This window comes from Scyliorhinus torazame, chromosome 3 (assembly GCF_047496885.1).
Source record: "Scyliorhinus torazame isolate Kashiwa2021f chromosome 3, sScyTor2.1, whole genome shotgun sequence".
Taxonomy (NCBI): Eukaryota; Metazoa; Chordata; class Chondrichthyes; order Carcharhiniformes; family Scyliorhinidae; genus Scyliorhinus; species Scyliorhinus torazame.
In genome coordinates, this window is record NC_092709.1 from 208,159,695 (window position 1) to 208,172,787 (window position 13,093).

A 13,093-nucleotide genomic window follows, 5' to 3' on the forward strand; every position below is an offset into this window, starting at 1 on the left:
CACGGTTTCCCGGCTCATCCGGAGTCTCCTCCTGCATTCCCGGTCCGTGAGGTCCTGGTATGACTGCCGGGGCCGGTACACACAGGGCGCCCTCGGGTGCCTTCGTTGCCGTGGGGCCGCGACGTCCTCCTCCCCCTCCTCGTCCTGTCGGTCAGGTGTCCCTCCAGCCTGGGCGGCTGCCGCCTGCCCCTCTGCGGCAGCCTGCGCCGCTTCTCTGGCACGCTCCTCCTCCTCCTCCTCCTCCTCCTCATCCAGGGCAACATAGACATGAGCGGCTGCCACCACGGCGGCCAACATCGCTGGATGATCTGAAAACATGACGGCCTGGTGGGGGGGAGGGGAACGACGACATGTCATTGCCCATATCCCCACCTCCCCCCAGCCAGGTGGCATGGACCGCATGGGTCCAACTGTTGGAGGCTGGCACCTGGCCAGGTGGACCAACTCACTTGCACTCCCATCACCCTCCTCGGCACGGACCCCCCCCCCAACCTCCACCCCGGCACGGACCCCCCCCCCCAACATCCACCCCAGCACGGACCCCCCCCAACCCCCAACCCCCACCCCAGCACGGACCCCCCCCAACCCCCAACCTCCACCCCAGCACGGACCCCCCCCAACCCCCAACCTCCACCCCGGCACGGACCTCCCCCCCCCAACCTCCACCCCGGCACGGACCCCCACCCCAACCTCCACCCCAGCACGGACACCCCCCAACCCCCACCCTCCACCCCGCACGGACCCCCCCCAACCCCCAACCTCCACCCCAGCACGGACCCCCCCCAACCCCCAACATCCACCCCGGCACGGACCCCCCCCCCAACCTCCACCCCGGCACGGACCCCCCCATACCCCCAACCTCCACCCTGGCACGGACCCCCCCACCCCAACTTCCACCCCGGCACGGACCCCCCCCCCCCCAACCTCCACCCCGGCACGGACCCCCTCCCCAACCTCCACCCCAGCACGGACCCCCCCAACCTCCACCCCTGCACGGACCCCCCCCAACCTCCACCCCGGCACGGACCCCCTCCCCAACCTCCACCCCAGCACGGACACCCCCCAACCCCCAACCTCCACCCCAGCACGGACCCCCCCCAACCTCCTCCCCAGCACGGACCCCCTCCCCAACCTCCACCCCGGCACGGACCCCCCCCCAACCTCCACCCCGGCCCGGACCCCCTCCCCAACCTCCACCCCAGCACGGACCCCCCCAACCCCCAACCTCCACCCCAGCACGGACCCCCCCCCAACCCCCAACCTCCACCCCAGCACGGACCCCCCCCAATCCCCAACCTCCACCCCGGCACGGACCCCCCCCCAACCTCCACCCCGGCACGGACCCCCCCAACCCCCAACCTCCACCCCGGCACAGACCCCCCCCCCCCAACCTCCACCCCGGCACGGACCCCCTCCCCAACCTCCACCCCAGCACGGACCCCCCCCAACCCCCAACGCCACCCCAGCACGGACCCCCCCAACCCCCAACCTCCACCCCGCCACAGACCCCCCCCCAACCTCCACCCCAGCACAGACCCCCCCCAACCTCCACCCCGGCACGGACCCCCTCCCCAACCTCCACCCCGTCACGGACCCCCCCCAACCTCCACCCCGGCCCGGACCCCCTCCCCAACCTCCACCCCAGCACGGACCCCCCCAACCCCCAACCTCCACCCCAGTACGGACCCCCCCAACCCCCAACCCCCACCCCAGCACGGACCCCCCCCAACCCCCAACCTCCACCCCAGCACGGACCCCCCCAACCCCCAACCTCCACCCCGGCACGGACCTCCCCCCCCCAACCTCCACCCCGGCACGGACCCCCTCCCCAACCTCCACCCCGGCACGGACCCCCCCCCAACCTCCACCCCGGCCCGGACCCCCTCCCCAACCTCCACCCCGGCACGGACCCCCCCCCCCCCAACATCCACCCCAGCACGGACCCCCCCCAACCCCCAACCCCCACCCCAGCACGGACCCCCCCCAACCCCCAACCTCCACCCCAGCACGGACCCCCCCCAACCCCCAACCTCCACCCCGGCACGGACCTCCCCCCCCCAACCTCCACCCCGGCACGGACCCCCACCCCAACCTCCACCCCAGCACGGACACCCCCCAACCCCCACCCTCCACCCCGCACGGATCCCCCCCCAACCCCCAACCTCCACCCCAGCACGGACCCCCCCCAACCCCCAACCTCCACCCCGGCACGGACCCCCCCCCCAACCTCCACCCCGGCACGGACCCCCCCATTCCCCCAACCTCCACCCTGGCACGGACCCCCCCACCCCAACTTCCACCCCGGCACGGACCCCCCCCCCCCAACCTCCACCCCGGCACGGACCCCCTCCCCAACCTCCACCCCAGCACGGACCCCCCCAACCTCCACCCCTGCACGGACCCCCCCCAACCTCCACCCCGGCACGGACCCCCTCCCCAACCTCCACCCCAGCACGGACCCCTCCCCCCAACCCCCAACCTCCACCCCAGCACGGACCCCCCCCAACCCCCAACCTCCACCCCGGCACGGACCCCCCCCCAACCTCCACCCCGGCACGGACCCCCCCAAACCCCCAACCTCCACCCTGGCACGGACCCCCCCACCCCAACTTCCACCCCGGCACGGACCCCCCCCCCCAACCTCCACCCCGGCACGGACCCCCTCCCCAACCTCCACCCCAGCACGGACCCCCCCAACCTCCACCCCTGCACGGACCCCCCCCAACCTCCACCCCGGCACGGACCCCCTCCCCAACCTCCACCCCAGCACGGACCCCTCCCCCCAACCCCCAACCTCCACCCCAGCACGGACCCCCCCCAACCTCCTCCCCAGCACGGACCCCCTCCCCAACCTCCACCCCGGCACGGACCCCCGCCCAACCTCCACCCCGGCCCGGACCCCCTCCCCAACCTCCACCCCAGCACGGACCCCCCCAACCCCCAACCTCCACCCCAGCACGGACCCCCCCCCAACCCCCAACCTCCACCCCAGCACGGACCCCCCCCAATCCCCAACCTCCACCCCGGCACGGACCCCCGCCCAACCTCCACCCCGGCCCGGACCCCCTCCCCAACCTCCACCCCAGCACGGACCCCCCCAACCCCCAACCTCCACCCCAGCACGGACCCCCCCCCAACCCCCAACCTCCACCCCAGCACGGACCCCCCCCAATCCCCAACCTCCACCCCGGCACGGACCCCCCCCCCCCAACCTCCACCCCGGCACGGACCCCCCCAACCCCCAACCTCCACCCCGGCACAGACCCCCCCCCAACCTCCACCCCGGCACGGACCCCCTCCCCAACCTCCACCCCAGCACGGACCCCCCCCCAACCCCCAACGCCACCCCAGCACGGACCCCACCCAACCCCCAACCTCCACCCCGCCACAGACCCCCCCCCCCAACCTCCACCCCAGCACGGACCCCCCCCAACCTCCACCCCGGCACGGACCCCCTCCCCAACCTCCACCCCGGCACGGACCCCCCCCCAACCTCCACCCCGGCCCGGACCCCCTCCCCAACCTCCACCCCAGCACGGACGCCCCCAACCCCCAACCTCCTCCCCAGCACGGACCCCCCCCCAACCCCCAACCTCCACCCCAGCACGGACCCCCCCCAATCCCCAACCTCCACCCCGGCACGGACCCCCCCCCCCAACCTCCACCCCGGCACGGACCCCCCCAACCCCCAACCTCCACCCCGGCACAGACCCCCCCCCCAACCTCCACCCCGGCACGGACCCCCTCCCCAACCTCCACCCCAGCACGGACCCCCCCCCAACCCCCAACGCCACCCCAGCACGGACCCCCCCCAACCCCCAACCTCCACCCCGCCACAGACCCCCCCCCAACCAACACCCCGGCACGGACCCCCTCCCGGCACTCCCCCGGAGCCCAGCCTACTCTAACCACCCCCCCCCCCCTCCGCCGCACACACACACACACAAGCCGAGACACACCTCTCCTCACGCAATCAGTCTGCGGCCACGCCATTTCCTGCCCAGAGCCAACCCCCCAGGCCGTCACTCACCTCCACACTGGTCGGCGTGAGCCTGGAGCACCGGGTCACGCCGATGAAAAGGAGGTTTGATTCACGTCGACGTGAACGGTCATCACGTCGACGGGACTTCGGCCCATCCGGAAGGGAGAATATCGGCAGGCCGAAAATCGGCTGCCTTGCGCAGACCCGTGACATTCTCCGCGGCAGCGGTGCCATTAACGCCCCGCCGACTTTTCTCCCTTCGGAGACTTCGGCAGGGGCGGGGGCGGGATTCACGGCGGCCAACGGGCATTCTCCGACCCTCTGGGGGGTCGGAGAATGACGCCCCATATACCAGACACACACACTCAAACACCAAACATTTAAACCCTACAGATAACAAGTGCTTGCTTAGCCAATAATGCTCACATCCCTATGAAAGAATAAATTAAAATAAAATTACTTCGAACAGCATGGGCCAGTTTGATATTCAATTTCTTTAAGGCTAATTTGACACATGTCTTTCAAATTTGGTCTGTGCAGACCCGTGAATACCTCTGTTAATTACTCTCAGTTTAACAATAATGGAGCAGATTATTGGTGGGCTGGAACAACACTTCTTCTGCCTTCTAATGCCTGGATCACTTGGGAGGAGAGTTCAGTATTCAGTGGAATATGTCTCTAAGTTTACGCTGGTCTGCTGCATCCTCCACAACACTGCCATCACGGGGATGCAGCCAAGGCTGCCAGAAATCCTGAGGCCACCCTCAGGTAGAGAAGGAGGAGGAGGAAAAAGAAGAGGAGGAAAAGATGAGGAATCCAGGAAACCTTCACCACAGACTGGCTGTCTGAGGGTGCCTGCTGAGAATTCTCTTTCCATCGGACAATGTCACTTCACTACTATGGCCCCACAATTCCCACCTCCCCATCTATCGTAGCAGCACTTAAGCAAAAAACCTAAAGTAAAGGCCATCGACAATAACCTTTCCTTTACATCTTTATCCAAATAACATCCACTTTTACAAACAAAAAATTATTATTCAAATTTCAAGCTTGACATTTGAAGGTTGATCATTTTTACTGGTGGAGACTGCAATTAGCTTTGCAGCTTGAGCTTGAGGGTACAGCTTGCGACTGTGCCACAGCAGTCTTGGTTGGCTTGCTGAGAGGTAGCAGCAAGACCACCAGTGGAATGGCTGTGGCCAACACAAGATTACTGACATTCTGAGACAAGACAGCAGGTTCAAGATCCACCCAGCCACTGCCCATGGCAGCAACTCAGCAATCCCAGTAGTCTATTGGAGGACTTATGCGAGAACCCACATTCCTGTTTGAGCACTGAGATGCCAACAGTCTGTGTCTGCATGACAACAAACACTCATCTCATGACCTCCACCTCAATATCCACTGCAGCACTTCAGCAATGGGAGGATTCTGCCTGTGCTGCAGTGGAAGCTAAGATTGTTGGCTATTGGACATGCATTGTGGTTGGGTCTGAAGGTGCTGCCTTGGGGTTGGCCATCACCTCCACTTTGGGGAGGATGGCATCCAATCACTATGATATTCCCTGTGCCACATTGGAGCCCGACTCCTCTATACTCCTTAACAATGACACAAGGCTGACTGGTAGGTCTGCCAATACAGCTGTGAGGGCCATGAAGAATCCAGCATGTGTTTGTAGAGTCAAACAGAAAGTAACTTTATTTACACAGCATTAGGGGAGCTCATTCCCCAAGAGTCATGGAGTAACTACCCTTTTGTACCATGTGGAGGGGTTTCCTGTACAGGCTGCTGCTGCACACCTTTCATCTCCAAGGCGTCGCCCGGCGTGCCTTGTTACTGTCCATCAGCGGAGGCCGCCACTGAAGGTCCCTCTATCGAGGTTTCCTGCCCCTCAATCTTGGGCACCTGGGGTGGAGCAGTGCCGTGCTGCCAGCGTCTGCACCAGTTCATGGACTGCCAAGAATCCTGTCTCTTTTGCGGTCTTGTGGAGTCCGTGATCCATGTCTATGGTGAATGTTTTAGGCTGCACTCCCTTTTTAGTTTCTTGTCCATCCTTTTTTTGAAGTTTTGTTTCCACTTCAGCCACACATTCCTGATCTACAGGCATCCGATGCGGAAAGGGGTGGAGAAGGCAGAGGACCTGCTCGTGAACCTGCTCCTGGGCCTGGTGAAACTTGCCATTAACAGATCCAGGCAGCAGGCGACCGAGGAAGTCGTCTGGCCGGACTGTCGCCCCCTCTTCCACAGCTATGTTTACAGCTGGGCGTCCCTGGAGAGGGAGCATGTGGTGTCCACAGGCACCATCAAGGCCTTCCGTGCCTGGTGGGCGCTGGAGGGACTGGATTGCTTTACAGACCCTCTTAGTCACATTTTGATTGAACGTTTGGTAAGTTTCTGTTGCTCTTTGTTTTTTTGGGGCAGTGGCCCTATCAGGAATGGCCCCTTTTAATTTGTCCATGAATATGTTTCTTTTAGTATAATTAGTTGATCAAAGCAAAAGACCGTCATGGGGTAACCAATTGTCCCCAGTCAATAGGATCCGGGAAGGTTATAACAGCACCCAGTGCCTCAATGTGCACATTCCTCGGATTTCTCCCACATAACACCCCATCAAAGTGTTCATCTGAACTCCTTGTGGAAGACATGTCTACGACCTCACCCTCCAGTATGCAGGCAGTCAAGCTACCCAGCAGTGGTGAAAGGAGGTCCTTAAATGCTCATTAATTAGTTACCCAAGGGTCTCAATTCGTCCACTGGCAAGGGCGATGTCCGATGCTCCCCCCAAAATACCCTCAGGGTTGGTAGGGGTTGGATGCAGGAGCAACGGGCATGGTGCTGCTGCTATGGTTCTCAATTTAATACCATCCCCATGTGTCAGAGAATCATAGAATCTCTACAATGCAGAAGGAGGCCATTCAGCCCATTCAAGTCCAAAGGTCCCTTTGACACTAAATGGCAATTTATCACGGCCAATCCACCTAACCTGCACATCTTTGGACTGTGGGAGGAAACCGGAGCACCCGGAGAAAACCTACGCAGACAAGGGGAGAGCGTGCAGACTCCACAGACAGTGACCCAAGGCCGGAATTGAATTCAAATTCCTGGTGCTGTGAGACAGCAGTGCCAACTACTGTGTCACTGTGCCACCCTTGCCATTGACCCCTGCTGGAGGGTGGGGGAGAAGGTTCTTAAACTTGAGACCATAAGCTCATGAATTTCCTGTCTAACCCTATCTGAACCGTTACCTCGCTTTTCCTCTTTAAGATGCTCATGTCTTTGAGCAAGATTTTAATAATCTGAACTGGCAACTCCTTTTGTGGCTCGAGGTAAAATTCTGTTTGATATTAACTTCGTGAAGCCCTTGAAAAGTTTTAATGTGCTAAAGATGCTATTTAAATGCAAGCTGTTGTTGTTGCTTTGCTGTTTTATACTGCATAGAACTGTCATCCATTTATATGAGTAAAATATCGTGAGTAAATATTCTATCAAAAAAATGATATGGTACAGTGATTTTTCCTAATTTATATTACAGAGACATAAACATAAAATAGTTCCTGAGTGCAAGGTGCATGACATGTACAAACAGCATTTTACAATCTTAATGTTATTAGCAACCCCAGCCAGTGTCTTATTAATATATTATCATCCTGGAACTGTGAAACCTCACTGCCACTTTAAGAGGCACATAGCAAATTGTTTCACTGATTTAGCTCCAATGACACTGTCTTTCTGAATAAATTAGGAAAATAGAACCGTGCCGAGGTTTGAAGCCACGGTATCATCCACAAGGAAAAAAATTCTGAAATCAAGAAATCATCCTGAACTGAAATTATTTTAATGGTCACTGAGATCAACTTGGATTACCTTGAAAGTCAGTGGAGAATTTGCGTTCCATCGACTGTGAGCCTTGTAGCAATGCCATTCACGCAAAAGCCAGGCAGGCTGCTCTGAATGGAAAATGTTTTCCCAGAAGACACTGAGGAGGCTGTCAGCAAAGGGTTTTACTACATCACCTGAATTACAAAGCTTCAGTTGATATGTGGGGACTGTCTCCTTGTTGTATGTTTCCAGCGCTGAGATCTGCTTGGAATATTGCGGGAAGAGCCTGCTCTGCACTTCATGGCCTACTCAATACAAGCTAATGCAATAGATAAACACTACCAAACTAGGTTATTCCAGCTCTCTGGAGCCTTTGACTGCTGAAGCTGCTCTGAAAAAATGGAGAGTTTAACTGATTCAATTTATGCTCATTTCTATAGTGGTCTCATGCGTCATGGCTTTACTAAGAACTGAAGAGACATCAGGGACATCTTCACTAACAGGTAAAGAGGTTTTGTAATTGATTCGAATCAGATTATTTTGTCAGAACTCATCTTGTAATTTACAGTATTTTAATTGTGATGTACCATTCAGCACAACAGTTTTTTGTAGCAGATTGTCACTTGATGTGAATTGATGACACCATTTCTTTTTACAAATAATAAACTTCTGATTCTTACTGATTTTGCACTGACAGGGGTCATGCAACTTAAATATTCCTGTGAGCCTGTATCTGTTAAAAGGCAGTCGTGAAATCCTTGACAAAAATCATTTTCACTGTTCCTGTGCTAAGGACCACATATGCTCTTGCTTCACACTAGTCAGTTTTATTCATGATATTTAAAAGGGCACTGTTTTCATGAAGAAATTTGTCATAAATTATTGAGTGTTAGCTTGCAAATATGCAAAATAGCAACATGGTGTGTAAAAATTGTGCGTGTTATCACTGTGGCATAAATGATGTGCAGCTGATTTTATTCTTCTCCCTCTGGAAGCTTTACAATTTTTAATGAGGATGTTTCTGTAGATTTGGTATCTGTAGATACACAACCATGATCTCTCGTGACCAACTCACTGAAAAACAAAAGGGACAATTGCAAAAAAAAACCCTTCAATTTTTAAGCCAGTAAAAGATTATTTGCCAACTGAGTAGTGAAAAGAAATCTGTTGGAGTGCCTTTTTGTTGAGAACCTCTTTCAGTAATAACATTATGGTGTTAACTTGAGGTGATTGTGTTAGATATTAGGGAAAGTGGGGCAGCATGGTGGCACAGTAGTTAGCATTTCTGCTTATGGCGCTGAGGACCCGGGTTCAAATCCTGGCTCTGGGTCACTGTCCGGGTAGAGTTTGCACATTCTCCCCGTGTCTGCATGGGTTTCACCCCCACAACCCAAAGATGTGCAGGTTAGGTGGATTGGCCATGCTAAATTGCCCTTAATTGAAAAAAATAATTGGGTACTCTAAATTTATTTTTAAAAAAGATATTAGGGAAAGTAGCAGCATGGCATACGATGTTGGCTGAGTGACAGGAAACAGAGAGCACTGGTGAATTGTTGACCAGGAGGAAGGTATGCAGTGGGGCTCTGCAGTGGTCAGTACTAGCAATAAAAGCAAAATACTGCAGATGCTGGAAATCTGAAGTAAAAACAAAGGGTGTGATTCTCCGAGCCCCGCGCCGGGCCAGAGAATCAAAGTGGTACATTTTGGTAGGAAGAATGAGCAGTATCACGTGTGGCCTCAACTGGAGCATTCTGTCACTTCTGGGCAATTCTAGGATGTGAAGGCTTTAAGGAGGATGCTAAGAAATTTTATGAGAATGGCTCCAGGGATGAAGGACTTCAGTTTCATGGATAGATTTGTTTTCTTCGAGAAAGGTGAGAGGAGATTTAATAGAAGGTACTTAAAATCATGAGGGGTCTAGACAAAGTAGATAGAAAGAGTTCCCATTGACGGCACGGCTGAGAACCATAGCATACTGATTTAATATAAGTGACAAAAGAACCGGTGGCAACATGAGGAAAAGCATTAGGGTCTGGTATGGCCTTCCTGAGAGTGTGGTGGAGTCAGTTACAATCGGGAGTTTCAAAAGGGAATTGGATAAGCACCTGAAGAGAAAAGGTATTCAAGGCTATGGGGAAAGGTACTGGGAGTGGCTCCAGCTGGGTTGTTCTGGCTGGCATGGACAAATGGGCCAAGTGGCCTCCTTCTATGAGGAACTGATTCTATGTTTCAATGTCAGTGTAGCACCCTTGCCTTTGCAACAGGAGATTCTGGCTCAATTTCTAATATGGCATAAAAGCATTGGGCTGGATCTCCAGTAGAGACAACGTTGGGGGTGCTGGAAAATAGGAGGGAGCTTCACTGTAACCTCTCCTTGATGCATTCTCACTGCCAGGGTACTTTCACCGGGTAGGGCTAGAGTAGTCCAGCCTCCAATTTGGAGTGATTTTATACCAAGTCTGGAAGGACTGGGCAGCACGGTAACATTGTGGTTAGCACAATTGCTTCACAGCTCCAGGGTCCCAGGTTCGATTCCCGGCTTGGGTCACTGTCTGTGCGGAGTCTGCACATCCTCCCCGTGTGTGCGTGGGTTTCCTCTGGGTGCTCCGGTTTCCTCCCACAGTCCATAGATGTGCAGGTTAGGTGGATTGGCCATGATAAATTGCCCTTAGTGTCCAAAATTGCCCTTAGTGTTGGGTGGGGTTACTGGGTTATGGGGATAGGGTGGCGGTGTTGACCTTGGGTAGGGTGCTCTTTCCAAGAGCCGGTGCAGACTCGATGGGCCGAATGGCCTCCTTCTGCACTGTAAATTCTATGATAATCTATGATTCTGCAGGCAGAATCATATGAGCACTGCCTGTTCAATTGAGGTGGCCTCCCTGTGGCAGGATGGCACGGGGAAGGACTAGGGATGTTGAGGAAATCAAATTCAGAGGCTCCATGCCCTAATGACGACACTGTGTGAATGGAAGGCTGAAATCACTGGTGTGTTTGATCCTGAGCAGGAATTTCCCCTCTATTTGGATGCCCCTGCTGACAATGGAGGATGGAAAATAACCATAAGGGCATCCTCTTACATGAGGCAGCATAATCAAAAGAGGGGAGGATTTAAGTAACACCCAAAAAATAAATGTAAACGTTTTGTGGTGATTGTCCCTTTAAGGGGAACACTTAGGTGGGTAACTGTAAGAGGGACTGGGAAAAAACAGTCAGTGCAGGGATCCCCTGCGGTCGTTCCCCTGAGAAACAAGTATACCGCTTTGGATACTTGTGGGGGGGACGACTTACCAGGGGTAAGCCATGGGGTACGGGCCTCTGGCACGGAGTCTGTCCCTGTTGCTCAGAAGGGAAGGGGGGAGAGGAGCAGAGCATTAGTAATTGGGGACTCTATAGTCAGGGGCACAGATAGGAGATTTTGTGGGAGCGTGAGAGACTCACGTTTGGTATGTTGCCTCCCAGGTGCAAGGGTACGTGATGTCTCGGATCGTGTTTTCCGGGTCCTTAGGGGGGAGGGGGAGCAGCCCCAAGTCGTGGTCCACATTGGCACCAACGACATAGGTAGGAAAGGGGACAAGGATGTCAGGCAGGCTTTCAGGGAGCTAGGATGGAAGCTCAGAACTAGAACAAACAGAGTTGTTATCTCTGGGTTGTTGCCCGTGCCACGTGATAGTGAGATGAGGAATAGGGAGAGAGAGCATTTAAACACGTGGCTACAGGGATGGTGCAGGCGGGAGGGTTTCAGATTTTTGGATAACTGGGGCTCTTTCTGGGGAAGGTGGGACCTCTACAGACAGGATGGTCTACATCTGAACCTGAGGGGCACAAATATCCTGGGGGGGAGATTTGTTAGTGCTCTTTGGGGGGGTTTAAACTAATGCAGCAGGGGCATGGGAACCTGGATTGTAGTTTTAGGGTAAGGGAGAATGAGAGTATAGAGGTCAGGAGCACAGATTTGACGTCGCAGGAGGGGGCCAGCGTTCAGGTAGGTGGTTTGAAGTGTGTCTACTTCAATGCCAGGAGTATACGAAACAAGGTAGGGGAACTGGCAGCGTGGGTTGGTACCTGGGACTTCGATGTTGTGGCCATTTCGGAGACATGGATAGAGCAGGGACAGGAATGGATGTTGCAGGTTCCGGGGTTTAGGTGTTTTAGTAAGCTCAGAGAAGGAGGCAAAAGAGGGGGAGGTGTGGCGCTGCTAGTCAAGAGCAGTATTACGGTGGCGGAGAGGATGCTAGATGGGGACTCTTCTTCCGAGGTAGTATTGGCTGAAGTTAGAAACAGGAAAGGAGAGGTCACCCTGTTGGGAGTTTTTTATAGGCCTCCTAATAGTTCTAGGGATGTAGAGGAAAGGATGGCGAAGATGATTCTGGATATGAGCGAAAGTAACAGGGTAGTTATTATGGGAGACTTTAACTTTCCAAATATTGACTGGAAAATATATAGTTCGAGTACAATAGATGGGTCGTTTTTTGTACAGTGTGTGCAGGAGGGTTTCCTGAAACAATATGTTGACAGGCCAACAAGAGGCGAGGCCACGTTGGATTTGGTTTTGGGTAATGAACCAGGCCAGGTGTTGGATTTGGAGGTAGGAGAGCACTTTGGGGACAGTGACCACAATTCGGTGACGTTTACGTTAATGATGGAAAGGGATAAGTATACACCGCAGGGCAAGAGTTATAGCTGGGGGAAGGGCAATTATGATGCCATTAGACGTGACTTGGGGGGGATAAGGTGGAGAAGTAGGCTGCAAGTGTTGGGCACACTGGATAAGTGGGGCTTGTTCAAGGATCAGCTACTGCGTGTTCTTGATAAGTATGTACCGGTCAGACAGGGAGGAAGGCGTCGAGCGAGGGAACCGTGGTTTACCAAGGAAGTGGAATCCCTTGTTAAGAGGAAGAAGAAGGCCTATGTGAAGATGAAGTGTGAAGTTTCGGTTGGGGCGATGGATAGTTACAAGGTAGCGAGGAAGGATCTAAAGAGAGAGCTAAGACGAGCAAGGAGGGGACATGAGAAGTATTTGGCAGGAAGGATCAAGGAAAACCCAAAAGCTTTCTATAGGTATGTCAGGAATAAGCGAATGACTAGGGAAAGAGTAGGACCAGTCAAGGACAGGGATGGGAAATTGTGTGTGGAGTCTGAAGAGATAGGCGAGATACTAAATGAATATTTTTCGTCAGTATTCACTCAGGAAAAAGATAATGTTGTGGAGGAGAATGCTGAGCCCCAGGCTAATAGAATAGATGGCATTGAGGTACGTAGGGAAGAGGTGTTGGCAATTCTGGACAGGCTGAA

The 13,093-nt window shown here is 55.2% G+C and overlaps 1 protein-coding gene across 1 annotated transcript in view; it reads left to right on the forward strand.

Moving 5' to 3' along the window:
- The first annotated feature begins 8,091 nt into the window (after window positions 1-8,091).
- The window catches only part of LOC140408928 (probable tRNA methyltransferase 9B), a 91,138-nt gene continuing 86,136 nt past the window's right edge, over window positions 8,092-13,093 (forward strand). Inside the window, exon 1 of the mRNA XM_072496829.1 lies at window positions 8,092-8,304. The gene's annotated coding sequence lies outside the window, so the exon portion shown is untranslated. The remainder of the gene's footprint in view (window positions 8,305-13,093) is intronic.